This window comes from Sciurus carolinensis, chromosome 14 (assembly GCF_902686445.1).
Source record: "Sciurus carolinensis chromosome 14, mSciCar1.2, whole genome shotgun sequence".
NCBI classification, from domain to species: Eukaryota; Metazoa; Chordata; class Mammalia; order Rodentia; family Sciuridae; genus Sciurus; species Sciurus carolinensis.
Genome location: NC_062226.1, coordinates 78,740,518 through 78,752,917, shown reverse-complemented (window position 1 = coordinate 78,752,917; position 12,400 = coordinate 78,740,518). Strand labels below are relative to the sequence as shown.

Below are 12,400 nucleotides of genomic sequence, written 5' to 3'. Positions count from 1 at the left end.
TAAAAAGGGTTTACAATTACTTTGTGTCCTCACTAAACTAAAAACAAGGTTACTAAGAGTTATGTCCTAACAAGTGGAATTCTATATACAAAGGGTCCCAAAAGTTGCAACTGTGTTTCAATTAGAGTACTATAAACAACAAAATATTTAATCTTATTAAAATAGAGTAATTTTTTTTAAATTCAGAAATTTCATAAGAGTTGTTTCAGAATGTGAACAAAGAGGTCAACAGATCGGAAAGAAAAAAAATAAAAGGTTCTAGATATGGAAATATATTTAGTGAAAAACAAAATGTTTCTGGGTAAGAAAGTGCTTATGTGATAAAATACATGAGGGTCTAAATAAGTGCTAAGAAAGTCTGTAAATAAACAAAAAGGGGGAATAGGGGAGACCTTCAGTTCCCCTAAAGATAAACTTTCTCTTTGCCTCTTTATTTTAAATTTTTTAACTCTGGATAATGAGGGTCGCTCTGCCACTGAGAGACATGGCAATCATAAACAACATGATAGAGCGACGGTAAAATGGAAGGATGTTCTTACAGGACAATGGAACGGCCCGGACCCGGTGCTTTACTGGAGCCGCGGCTTGGTTTGTGTGTTTCCACAGGATAAAACATCGCCTATCTGGGTTCCTGAGCGACTAACTCGACCAGTGCCAACGCTACCAACAAGTAACTCAGACCAACATACTTCTGATGACCATGATGCTCGTAGCCCCCCTTGAACTAACTTACAACCTCTTTTTAGTCTCTTAGGATGCTATCTCTCTCAATGTTGGAATGCTTCTAGGTTCCCGCTGGCAGTCTTAATGTGTGTTCCTACCTTCCTACCAGTCCCAGTCTCTGTTACAGATGCTGAATTGCCAGTGTTGGCATCACAGCGGCCGTGGTCTCCACGGTAGCAGTCTCTGCAGTGGCAGCCTCAACCGCAGCAGCAGCAGCATTGACACAACCATACAGACAGCAACAACAATCACTTGGCCGAAAATACAGCTGCAGCCTTACAGACTAAAGAGACCCTAAACCAACATCTAACAGCAGGCATACTCCTTGTAAATCAAAGAGTGGACTTACTACAAGAACAAGTGGATATCTTGCAAGAACTTTTGGGGCTGGGATGTGTTTATCCTTTAAGAGCAGTGTGTGTCACCCCTATTACTTATAATAACCTTAGCTCTGTGGTTATGTTATCTAAAATTCTCTCTGTCTACCTTACTGGTAATTGGTCATCTACGTTTGATAATTTAACCAGTCAGCTACGAGCTGAAATACTCAGAGTCAATGCCACCAGGGTTCAAGTTGCATCGGTATCCGAGATGTTCTCTTTGTTATCTAAAGCCCTGGGATTGACAAAACAGTGGGCTGGAACAGTAGCTGTTCTGATTATTGTCTGCTTAGGGATAGCCTATGTTATACGCAGCCAAATCAGAGCTCGCCAAGATGCCCGATGTCATCAACGGGCTATAGTACAGACTTTGACAACCATTGAGACAGGCACATCCCCCCAAGTATGGCTAAGCTGCTGGACCAGTAATCAAAGACGGGTAAGATCCGTGGAAATGCATACCAACCTAAGACAGGGTTCTGACGCCTGGAGGTCAGAATTCCAATGACGGGTAAGGATGTAATTTTCCATGGACAACTTAAGACAGGCATGGTCCCAAGTCATCTTTTCTTTATTTAAAGAATAAGGGGGAGATGTCAGGGGCAGGCTCTGAGGGCCCCAGAGGCGCACCGTGGCCTGATCTCTAAGATGGCGCCTGGCAGCTTGCCAAACATAGCTGCACTCATATACAAGTTTTAGGAAGTAACTCTGGTTGGCTGTTGTACATGAGGCAATCCTGGTATCTCCCTGGAGACTGTTCCTTGATAGGCTGACTTTCCTGGTAGTTACTCTCTGATAGGCTGATGTTCTCAATATAAGTCTGAGACTTGTGGAATAAAGCCCTTTTGGTTCCTGTGATCAAGAAGAGCGTATGCGTTGTGATTGTCCCCGCGGGCGGTGGGCGATCATAGACATAGTAAAAAAAGTAACAACTGAGGTGATAATCTAATTATTGTACTAGTCTATATTGATTATTTCAAGTGTTAATGAGGTATGATCTTAAGCACCACCCTAAGCTGCCAATCAGTTTGAAATTCTGCATGTCCTTCTTATGGGATTTGTTTCCTTTCTGATGGACAGGTATTCAAATATTACTTCTCTGTAGTGTCAACAATACCCTCTCTAGAACCGTCCATCTTTCTGATGTCCTTCCTACTCTTGTTTTTTTAACTGGTAAAGTGAAAGCAGACAATAAAAGCTGGCAGACTAAAACCTGACAGCATGCATGTTTTACAATCAGAAAGTTAGATAAAATAGACAAATAATCAAATTACTAAATCTGCTTCCATTTCTGGGCATTGCCATGATGAAGAGCCAAGGCTTCCTTCAGTAACACTGTGGGGTCTCCATAATGGGGGTTTCATGAAAGACCCCGTGTACTGATGGAGGGAAAAATGCATTCTGTGAGATGGTGGAGGCCTGCTAGTCTTCACCACAGGCTCTGTGGTTCACAGTATTTGAAAATCATTCCATCACCAGCCCAAGATTCAGGATCACATGAGAAGGACTGAGAAAGCAAAGCCAAAGGAGAAAACAAAAGTTGTAACAGAGATCACTACATATCAATTCATGTCTACGACTATTCATACAAAGCCAAAGAGTTAATTTCTATGAAAAAATATTTATAAAAATATTTAAAATATTTTACGCTGGTTTCTCATGTAAAAAAAAATTAGTTGATAATCACAAAACTTATATAACCATTTTATCCATTTGTTGACTTTTTTTTTTTTTTTTTTTTTTTACGTTTACATAGGGTAATGATGTTTATTATATTTTCCCCTCCCCCCCACCCCTCCCACCCCTCCCACCCCTCCCACCCCTCTTTTCCCTCTACACAGTCCTTCTTTCCTTCATTCTTACTGCTCTCCTTAGCCTAACTCTAAACCTAACCCTAAACCTAATGCTAACCCGTCCCACCCCCCATTATATGTCCTCATCCGCTTATCAGCGAGATCATTCGTCCTTTAGTTTTTTGAGATTGGCTTATCTCACTTAGCATGATATTCTCCAATTTCGACCATTTGCCTACAAATGCCATAATTTTATCATTCTTCATTGCGGAGTAATATTCCATTGTATAAATATGCCACAGTTTCTTTATCCATTCATCAACTGAAGGGCATCTAGGTTGGTTCCACAATCTGGCTATGGTGAATTGAGCAGCAATGAACATTGATGTGGCTGTATCTCTGTAGTATGCTGATTTTAAGTCCTTTGGGTATAGGCCAAGGAGTGGGATAGCTGGGTCAAATGGTGTTTCCATTCCAAGCTTTCTGAGGAATCTCCACACTGCTTTCCAGAGTGGTTGCACTAATTTGCAACCCCACCAGCAATGTATGAGTGTTCCTTTTTCACCACATCCTCGCCAACACCTATTGTTGCTTGTATTCTTGATAATCGCCATTCTAATTGGGGTGAGATGAAATCTTAGGGTAGTTTTGATTTGCATTTCCCTTATTACTAGGGATGTTGAACATTTTTTCATATATCTGGTGATTACTTGTACATCTTCTTCTGTGAAGTGTCTGTTCATTTCCTTAGCCCATTTGTTGATTGGATTATTTGTATTCTTCGTGTAGAGTTTTTTGAGTTCTTTATAGATTCTGGAAATTAGCGCTCTATCTGAGGTATGGTTGGCAAAGATATTCTCCCACTCTGTAGGCTCTCTCTTCACATTTCTGATAGTTTCCTTTGCTGAGTGAAAGCTTTTTAGTTTGAATCTATCCCAGTTGTTGATTCTTGCTTTTATTTCTTGTGCTATGGGAGTCCTGTTAAGGAAATCTGATCCTGAGCCAACAAGTTGAAGATTTGTACCTACTTTTTCTTCTATAAGATGCAGGGTCTCTGGTCTGATTCCGAGGTCCTTGATCCATTTTGAGTTGAGTTTTGTGTAGGGTGAGAGATAGGGGTTTAGTTTCATTCTATTGCATATAGTTTTCCAGTTTTCCCAGCACCATTTGTTGAAGAGGCTATCTTTTCTCCATTGCATATTGTTGGAACCTTTGTCTAGTATGAGAAAATTGTATTTATTTGGGTTTGTGTCCATGTCCTCTATTCTGTACCATTGATCTACCTGTCTATTTTGGTACCAATACCATGCCGTTTTTGTTACTATTGCTTTGTAGTAGAGTTGAAGATCTGGTATTGCAATACCCCCTGCTTCGCTCTTGCTACTGAGGATTGCTTTAGCTATTCTAGGTTTTTTATTCTTCCAGATGAATTTCATAATTGCTTGCTCTATTTCTGCGAGGTACATCATTGGGATTTTAATTGGAATTGCATTGAATCTGTATAGAACTTTAGGTAGTATAGCCATTTTGACGATATTAATTCTGCCTATCCAGGAACATGGGAGATCTTTCCATCTTCTAAGGTTTTCTTGAATTTCTTTCTTTAGTGTTCTGTAGTTCTCATTGTAGAGGTCTTTCACCTCTTTTGTGAGATTGATTCCCAAGTATTTTATTTTTTTCGATGCTATTGTGAATGGGGTAGTTTTCCTAATTTCTCTTTCTGAAGATTCATCACTTATGTATAAAAATGCATTGGATTTATGAGCATTGATCTTGTAACCTGCTACTTTACTGAATTCACTTATGAGTTCTAAAAGTTTTCTGGTGGAATTTCCAGGTTCCTCTAAATATATAATCATGTCATCAGCGAACAGGGATAGTTTGAGTTCTTCTTTTCCTATTCGTATCCCTTTAATTTCTTTGGTTTGTCTGATTGCTCTGGCTAGAGTCTCAAGGACGATGTTGAATAGAAGCGGTGAAAGAGGGCATCCCTGCCTTGTTCCAGTTTTTAGGGGGAACGCTTTCAGTTTTTCACCATTTAGAATGATATTAGCCATGGGCTTAGCGTAGATGGCCTTTATAATGTTTAGGAATGTTCCCATTACCCCAATTTTTTCTAGTGTTTTGAGCATGAAGGGATGCTGTATTTTATCAAATGCTTTTTCTGCATCTATTGAAATAATCATGTGATTCTTAACTTTAAGTCTGTTGATATGGTGAATGACATTTATTGATTTCCGAATGTTGAACCAACCTTGCATCCCTGGGATAAAACCCACTTGATCGTGGTGCACTATCTTTTTAATATATATTTGTATGCGATTTGCTAAAATTTTGTTGAGAATTTTTGCATCGATGTTCATTAAGGATATTGGTCTGAAATTTTCTTTCCTTGATGTGTCTCTGTCTGGTTTAGGTATCAGGGTGATATTGGCTTCATAGAACGAGTTTGGGAGGGTTCCCTCCTCTTCTATTTCATGGAATAGTTTGAGGAGTATTGGAATGAGCTCTTCTTTAAAGGTTTTGTAGAACTCGGCTGAGAACCCATCTGGTCCTGGACTTTTCTTTGTTGGTAGGCTTTTGATGACCTCTTCTATTTCATTGCTTGAAATTGGTTTATTTAAGTTGTGTATGTCCTCCTCGTTCAGTTTAGGTAGTTCATATGTCTCTAGAAATTTGTTGATGTCTTCAAGGTTTTCTGTTTTGTTGGAGTATAGATTTTCGAAATAGCTTCTAATTATGTTTTGTATTTCACTCGTGTCTGTTGTGATGTTTCCTTGTTCATTCCGAATTTTAGTAATTTGAGTTTTCTCCCTCTTTCTCTTTGTTAGTGTGGCTAAGGGTTTATCAATTTTATTTATTTTTTCAAAGAACCAACTATTTATTTTGTTAATTTTTCCAATTGTTTCTTTTGTTTCGATTTCGTTGATTTCGGCTCTGATTTTAACTATTTCCTGTCTTCTACTACTTTTGGTATTGGTCTGCTCTTCTTTTTCTAGTGCTTTGAGCTGTAGTGTTAACTCGTTTATTTGTTGATTTCTACTTCTTTTTTTGAATGCACCCCATGAAATAAATCTTCCTCTAAGTACTGCTTTCATAGTGTCCCAGAGATTTTGATATGATGTGTCTTTGTTCTCGTTTACTTCTAAGAATTTTTTTATTTCCCTCCTGATGTCTTCTGTTATCCATTCATCATATAATAGTGTATTATTTAGTCTCCAGGTATTGGAGAAGTTTCTGTTTTTTATTCTGTCATTTATTTCTAATTTCAATCCATTATGATCTGATAGAGTACAAGGTAGTATCTCTATCTTCTTGTATTTACTAACAGTAGCTTTGTGGCATAAAATATGGTCTATTTTAGAGAAGGATCCATGTGCTGCTGAGAAGAAAGTGTATTCATTCTTTGTTGGATGGTATATTCTATATATGTCCGTTAAGTCTAAATTGCTGATTGTGTTGTTGAGATCTATAGTTTCTTTATTCAATTTTTGTTTGGACGATCTATCCAGTGGTGAGAGAGGTGTGTTAAAATCGCCTAGTATTATTGTGTTGTGGTCTATTTGATTTCTGGAATTGAGAAGGATTTGTTTGACGTACGTGGATGAGCCTATGTTCGGGGCATAGATATTTATGATTGTTATGTCTTGCTGATTTATGCTTCCCTTAAGCAGCATGTAATGTCCTTCTTTATCCCTTCTGACTAGTTTTGGTTTGAAGTCCACATTATCTGAGATGAGGATGGATACTCCAGCTTTTTTGCTGTGTCCGTGTGCATGGTATGTTTTTCCCCATCCTTTCACCTTTAGTCTATGGGTGTCTCTTTCTATGAGATGAGTCTCTTGCAGGCAGCATATTGTTGGATTTTTCTTTTTAATCCAATCTGCCAGTCTGTGTCTTTTGATTGATGAATTCAGGCCATTAACATTCAGGGTTATTATTGTGATATGATTTGTATTCCCAGTCAATTGACTCATATTTGTTTTTGACATGATTTGGTTTCTCCTTTATTTGGCTATTCCTTTAGGCTAGCGCCTCCTGTTGCTGATTTGCATCGTTGTTTTTCATCTCTTCCTCATGGAATATTTTGCTGAGAATGTTCTGTAATGCTGGCTTTCTTTTTGTAAATTCCTTTAGCTTTTGTTTATCACGGAAGGATCTTATTTCATCGTCAAATTTGAAGGTAAGTTTTGCTGGGTATAAGATTCTTTGTTGGCATCCATTTTCTTTCAGGGCTTGGTATATGTTGTTCCAGGCCCTTCTAGCTTTTAGGGTCTGGATTGAAAAATCTGCTGATATTCTTATTGGTTTCCCTCTGAATGTAATTTGATTCTTTTCTCTCGCGGCCTTTAAAATTCTGTCTTTATTTTGTATGTTAGGTATTTTCATAATAATGTGCCTTGGTGTGGGTCTGTTGTAATTTTGTATGTTTGGAGTTCTATAAGCCTCTTGTACTTGGTTTTCCATTTCGTTCTTCAGATTTGGGAAATTTTCTGTTATTATTTCATTGAATAGATTGTTCATTCCTTTGGTTTGTTTCTCTAAGCCTTCCTCAATCCCAATAATTCTCAAATTTGGCCTTTTCATGATATCCCATAGTTCTTGGAGATTCTGTTCATGATTTCTTACCATCTTCTCTGTTTGTTCCACTTTGTTTTCAAGGTTAAATATTTTGTCTTCAATGTCTGAGGTTCTGTCTTCCAGGTGTCTATCCTATTGGTTATGCTTTCTATGGAGTTTTTAACTTGGTTTATTGTTTCCTTCATTTCAAGGATTTCAGTTTGGTTTTTTTTCAGTATCTCTAACTCTTTATTGAAATGATCTCTTGCTTCCCGTATTTGGTCTTTTAACTGTTGATTGGTGCGATCATTTAATGCCTGCATTTGCTCTTTCATCTCCTCCTTCAATGCCTGCATTTGCTCTTTCATCTCCTCATTAGCTTCCCTGATCGTTTTAATTACGTACATTCTGAACTCCCTTTCTGACATTTCTTCTGCTGTGCTGTCATTGGGTTTTATTGATGTAGTATCTAGGTTTGTTTGGGACATTTTCTTCCCTTGTTTTCTCATAATGGTCAGTTGTCAGTGGGACCCTGAGATATTGCAGTTTTCCTCTATTGGCTTATAGTGTCCCAGTAGATTTCCAGTGTATCACCTCCCAGCCTTCAGTAGCCTGATGTCTTGGAGGAATCTGATAAAGCAGCTCATTCGAAGAATACTGCCCCTAGCCCCCTACTGGTTCCACGTTTTGGAACTGGCTCTGTGCGGAAATGCTCTCACTGTGGGCCTGCACCGTGCAGCTGGCCGTGTGGGAAGAGCCCACTGCCGGAGTGTGGAAGACTACCTTGGGAAGACTCAAGCTGCCCTGCCCGGCTCTGCTAAGCCACCTCTATCTGGGCCTGCCACCCGGGCTGAGCTTTACCCAGTGGGCAGACTCACCCGTGGCTCCACTTCAGTCCGAGTCTCTCAATGCCTCCCCTTCTTAACTCCTGGGTTGTGGAGCGACCGGGGGTGCAGTCTCCCTCTAGGCCGCCATCTTGGATCGCCCCGTGAAGAGAGCCCGCAGCCGGAGTGGGCAGAGCCGCCTGAAGAGGTCTCCGGCTGCCCTGCCCTTATCCCTGAGGCTGATTGCAGATCGAGGCTCTCCGCTGGTTCTTTGCAGGAGTACACTGCACTGCAGCGGCTCCGGGACTTGGAGCCTGCTCTGTTCAGACAGGCTCTCACTAGCGGGCCAGTTCCGTTCCGAGAACCTGGAGAAGCTGGCTGTGTGGGCGGGGCCCACCGCCGGAGTGCGCAGGACTGCCTGTGGATGACTCTAGCTGCCCTGCCCGGCTCCGATAAGCCACCTCTATCTGGGCCTGCCACCCGGGCCGAGCTTTACCCAGTGGGCAGACTCACCCGTGGCTCCACTTCAGTCCGAGTCTCTCAATGCCTCCCCTTCTTAACTCCTGGGTTCTGGAGCAACTGGAGGTGCAGTCTCCCTCTAGGCCGCCATCTTGGATCGCCCCCCATTTGTTGACTTTAACTATCTCAACAATGTTCACATCCACTCCTTCATGGATTAATTACCTAGTATATCCTTTATGATTAAGCATGTTATAGAATATAAAAGATATAATCCTTGCCTAAATGAACATATATTCCTATTGAGAGACATCTAGAAAAGCGTGTCAATTAGTGAATTAAACAAAAGAACCTAAGTATCATTTATACAGAGACTATGAAATTATTGCCCCAAATTTGAGATTTTAATATAAAGAATCTTTAAACAATCATATGCCTATTACCAAGGAGAAACATTTATAAAATATAATGCTTTAAAGTTATTCGGGCCAGGTACATCAGTGTATGCCTGTAATCCCAGCAATTGGAGGCTGAGGCATAAGGATCACAAGTTCGAAGCCAACCACAACAACTTAATGAGGCTCTAAGTAACTCAACAAGACCCTGTCTTTTAATGTCCCCATCTCAGTCTATCTTTCCTTCCAGTGTACTTTATTTTGTTGTAAAACTTTTCCCAGTATCCATCATTGGGAGTTCTTTCCGTGGGCTCTGTCCCTTCAACAAAGGCCACTCACAGTTTTTCTTTGGTATTTCCAAATTTTGGCATTACAAGATGCTCCAGATTTGTCTTTTATTTTTTATCTTCTGCCCCAGTCCTAGAATCAGCCATTCCTCCAAGAAGGCCTGGTTCCCTTTACAGGAAAACAGCATTAGGAACCAAGATCTAGGTGTGAGTTATGCTTATTGGTACTAAGTCATTGCTTCTAGGTCCTCTCAAGTTGCAAGAGTAATAAAATTTACATCCTATTGATGTTTGTTCTCAAAATCAAAACCATACATTCACTGGTAAAAATAGGAAATATATATAGTTTGTTTTATATTCATTTGGCATTGTAGAGGCAAAATATAGGAAACATCTATAGTGTCTACATAGGATCAAGGGATTTTTTTAGATTTAATTAATATTTATTTTTAGAAAAAAGAAAAGATTTACTGTCGAGCAACAAGGTCCGATGTATCTCCTCAGGGCCCGCCTGAGGAGAATACGGGCCGAGCAGGATGATGAGTATCGGAGGCAATGGAAACCCACTAGAGCTGGGAGAACACAGACAACACAGATGTGCTAGAGATCCATCATGGAGAAGCAGAATTCACCACAGTGGATTGATGACCAATGACATTGGACCAGCTTGTCCTAAAAGCAAGCCAAGGCATGGTAGAAACCAGCAAAGCCTTTCTGTCAGCGCATGAAGCACAGCAGGAACTCATTTATTGAGGGAGTTACACAGCTTTTATGTAGGGTGGGGGCTAGATGGGAGCCAATCAGCTTAAAGGTCAGCAAGGCACAGGGAATCACACAGGGGAGAGAGTCCCATAGGACTAAATGGCAAGCACAAGCTGATCACGTTCACAGAACTGCTGCTAACCAATCCCAAACAGTAGCGGTTGGAGATGAGCAGGCCAATCAGGGAGTTGCTGGGTACGAACACATTTTTCAGTTTCTGGGGGAGAGTGGCAGTACAAAGAAGTCCAGGTAAACTGTTGGTGGATCAGGCAGTGCCACGTATGAGGAAGAGGTTGTCACGAGGGTGCAGCCGCCATTAGGGTGCATCCCCTACAATTTACAAGATGCAAAGGTTTCACACAAGACATTATCATTAACGGTTGTTCTCCTTATACCTTAACATGGGCCCTGTCTTATGAACTAGTGTTGGAAAGAACACAGACAGCACAGATGTGCTAGAGATCCATCATGGAGAAACAGAATTCACCACAGTGGATTGATGACCAATGACGTTGGACCAGCTTGTCCTAAAAGCAAGCCAAGGCATGGTAGAAACCAGCAAAACCTTTCTGTAGGAAGGCATGGGTGTGTGCCTCTGCCATGCACACTGCCTCATCAGCAGTACCCACTGCCTTCACATCACAGCAACTACAGAAAACGTAATGGTCCTTGGGGTTTGTTTCTGTTCTTTGTTTTTGTTCTGTGTTTTTTGCAGGGCTATTTAGATTCCCAATTTCTTATGTATATCTCTCTCTTCATTTCTCAGTTCCAAATTCTTAAAGCAGTGTAGGTGCTTAGCATCCTGAATTTTTCAGGATCCAGATCTGCTCACTGGTAATGCACTAAGGCTATGGCTCCCGCTCAGAGGACCCATCACCCTCTGCCCCACGCTGGTGCTGCAGTCTTCTTTTCAGGGGGCATTTCTCTCTTTGCTTGATTCAGAAGGGCCCTAGGCTCTGGTCTTCTCTTTCCTCTGCTGCTGTTTCTCAAGTTTTGATAGCTGCTTTGGGTCCAGGGTAGCAGAAGCAGCACATTCCAGTTCTACGGTCACAGGCCCATCATTCTGCATGTGTACCTGCATATAGGCACCAAACTTGCCATCTTTGATAAGCTCTGGCCTGTAGGTTTCAAAGCTGCTCCAGGAAGCTGTTGTCGAAGCCCACTGCCTGTTCTATGGGCATCATCAGGTGGAAGTCAGGCTTGTTGCCCTTGAGGATGCACTGGAGTGTAAACTGGCTGACACACAGTACCCTGTACTGTTTATCCACCACACTCTTTGACCAGTGCTTACCACTCTAATCCTCAAACGCATGCAAGTTCAAAATCCTTCAAACCATGTGCTCCAGTTCCTTTTGTGTATTTCCAGTGAAATACCCAGCAACACACAAGTGCCATGTCCAATGGCACTTATCTGCTCCTCTCCAATCGTGACGCTGGCCGGGGTGATGCGCTAAGCCACGGCCTTAATGGCGGTGACTGGGGCGAGTGGGGCAGCACCACGCTCTGTCTGGTCTTGTGACTCAAAGGACGACTCCATGGCCAGCGCCCTCTGCGGGTGACTGAAAGAGTAAGGCTTCTCCTGATGGCCATTAGTTAAGAAACAACAATGGGAGAGTCAGGGGTACAACTTGGTGATAGAGTACTTCTCTAGAATACATAGGTCCAGTACATGCAGGACTGCGTCCATGGGGAGGCGTGACAGGAAAGTGGCTCCATCAATGCCAGAACGTGCTGGGCCGCGTCTGAGGCAGGGCGGGACGCCTGGCTTAGGGTTCCAGCCAGCCAGTCTCCTCTTCCTCTTGGACTGAGCCAGGGACGCTTGGAATTGAAGGGAGCATTGGGGCCACCTGGAGTTTGCTGCGCAAGGTGGTCTTCTCCCTGCGACTGCCAAAGGACACCTCCATCTATTCCCTCCTCGGGGATGGCCAGATCCGCAGTCTTAGAGGTCGCAGTGCCAGCCTCCTACTCCATGTCCCGGTTGAACAGAGTCTGGTCCTGGTCCGTGCCCACTTAGCTATATTCTTAAACCTAAATTTTCTGAGACAGTCTTGCAATGTCTCTCTAATGACTGGTAATTTATAAATAGTGTTTTTTTCTTTTGTCTGTTATTCCTATGTTTGATTTCTTCCAGTGGGAATTCTATAGAAAAGAGTGAAGAGCATTAAGTCATGATCTGTGCATTCCTTGCTTCTGCTCTATAATACCATCCTAATAAAA

At 41.7% G+C, this 12,400-nt stretch overlaps 1 pseudogene; it reads right to left on the bottom strand.

Moving 5' to 3' along the window:
- Positions 1 to 11,031: 11,031 nt before the first annotated feature.
- Positions 11,032 to 12,087, bottom strand: LOC124964154 (D-aminoacyl-tRNA deacylase 1-like; annotated as a pseudogene).
- Positions 12,088 to 12,400: the final 313 nt, after the last annotated feature.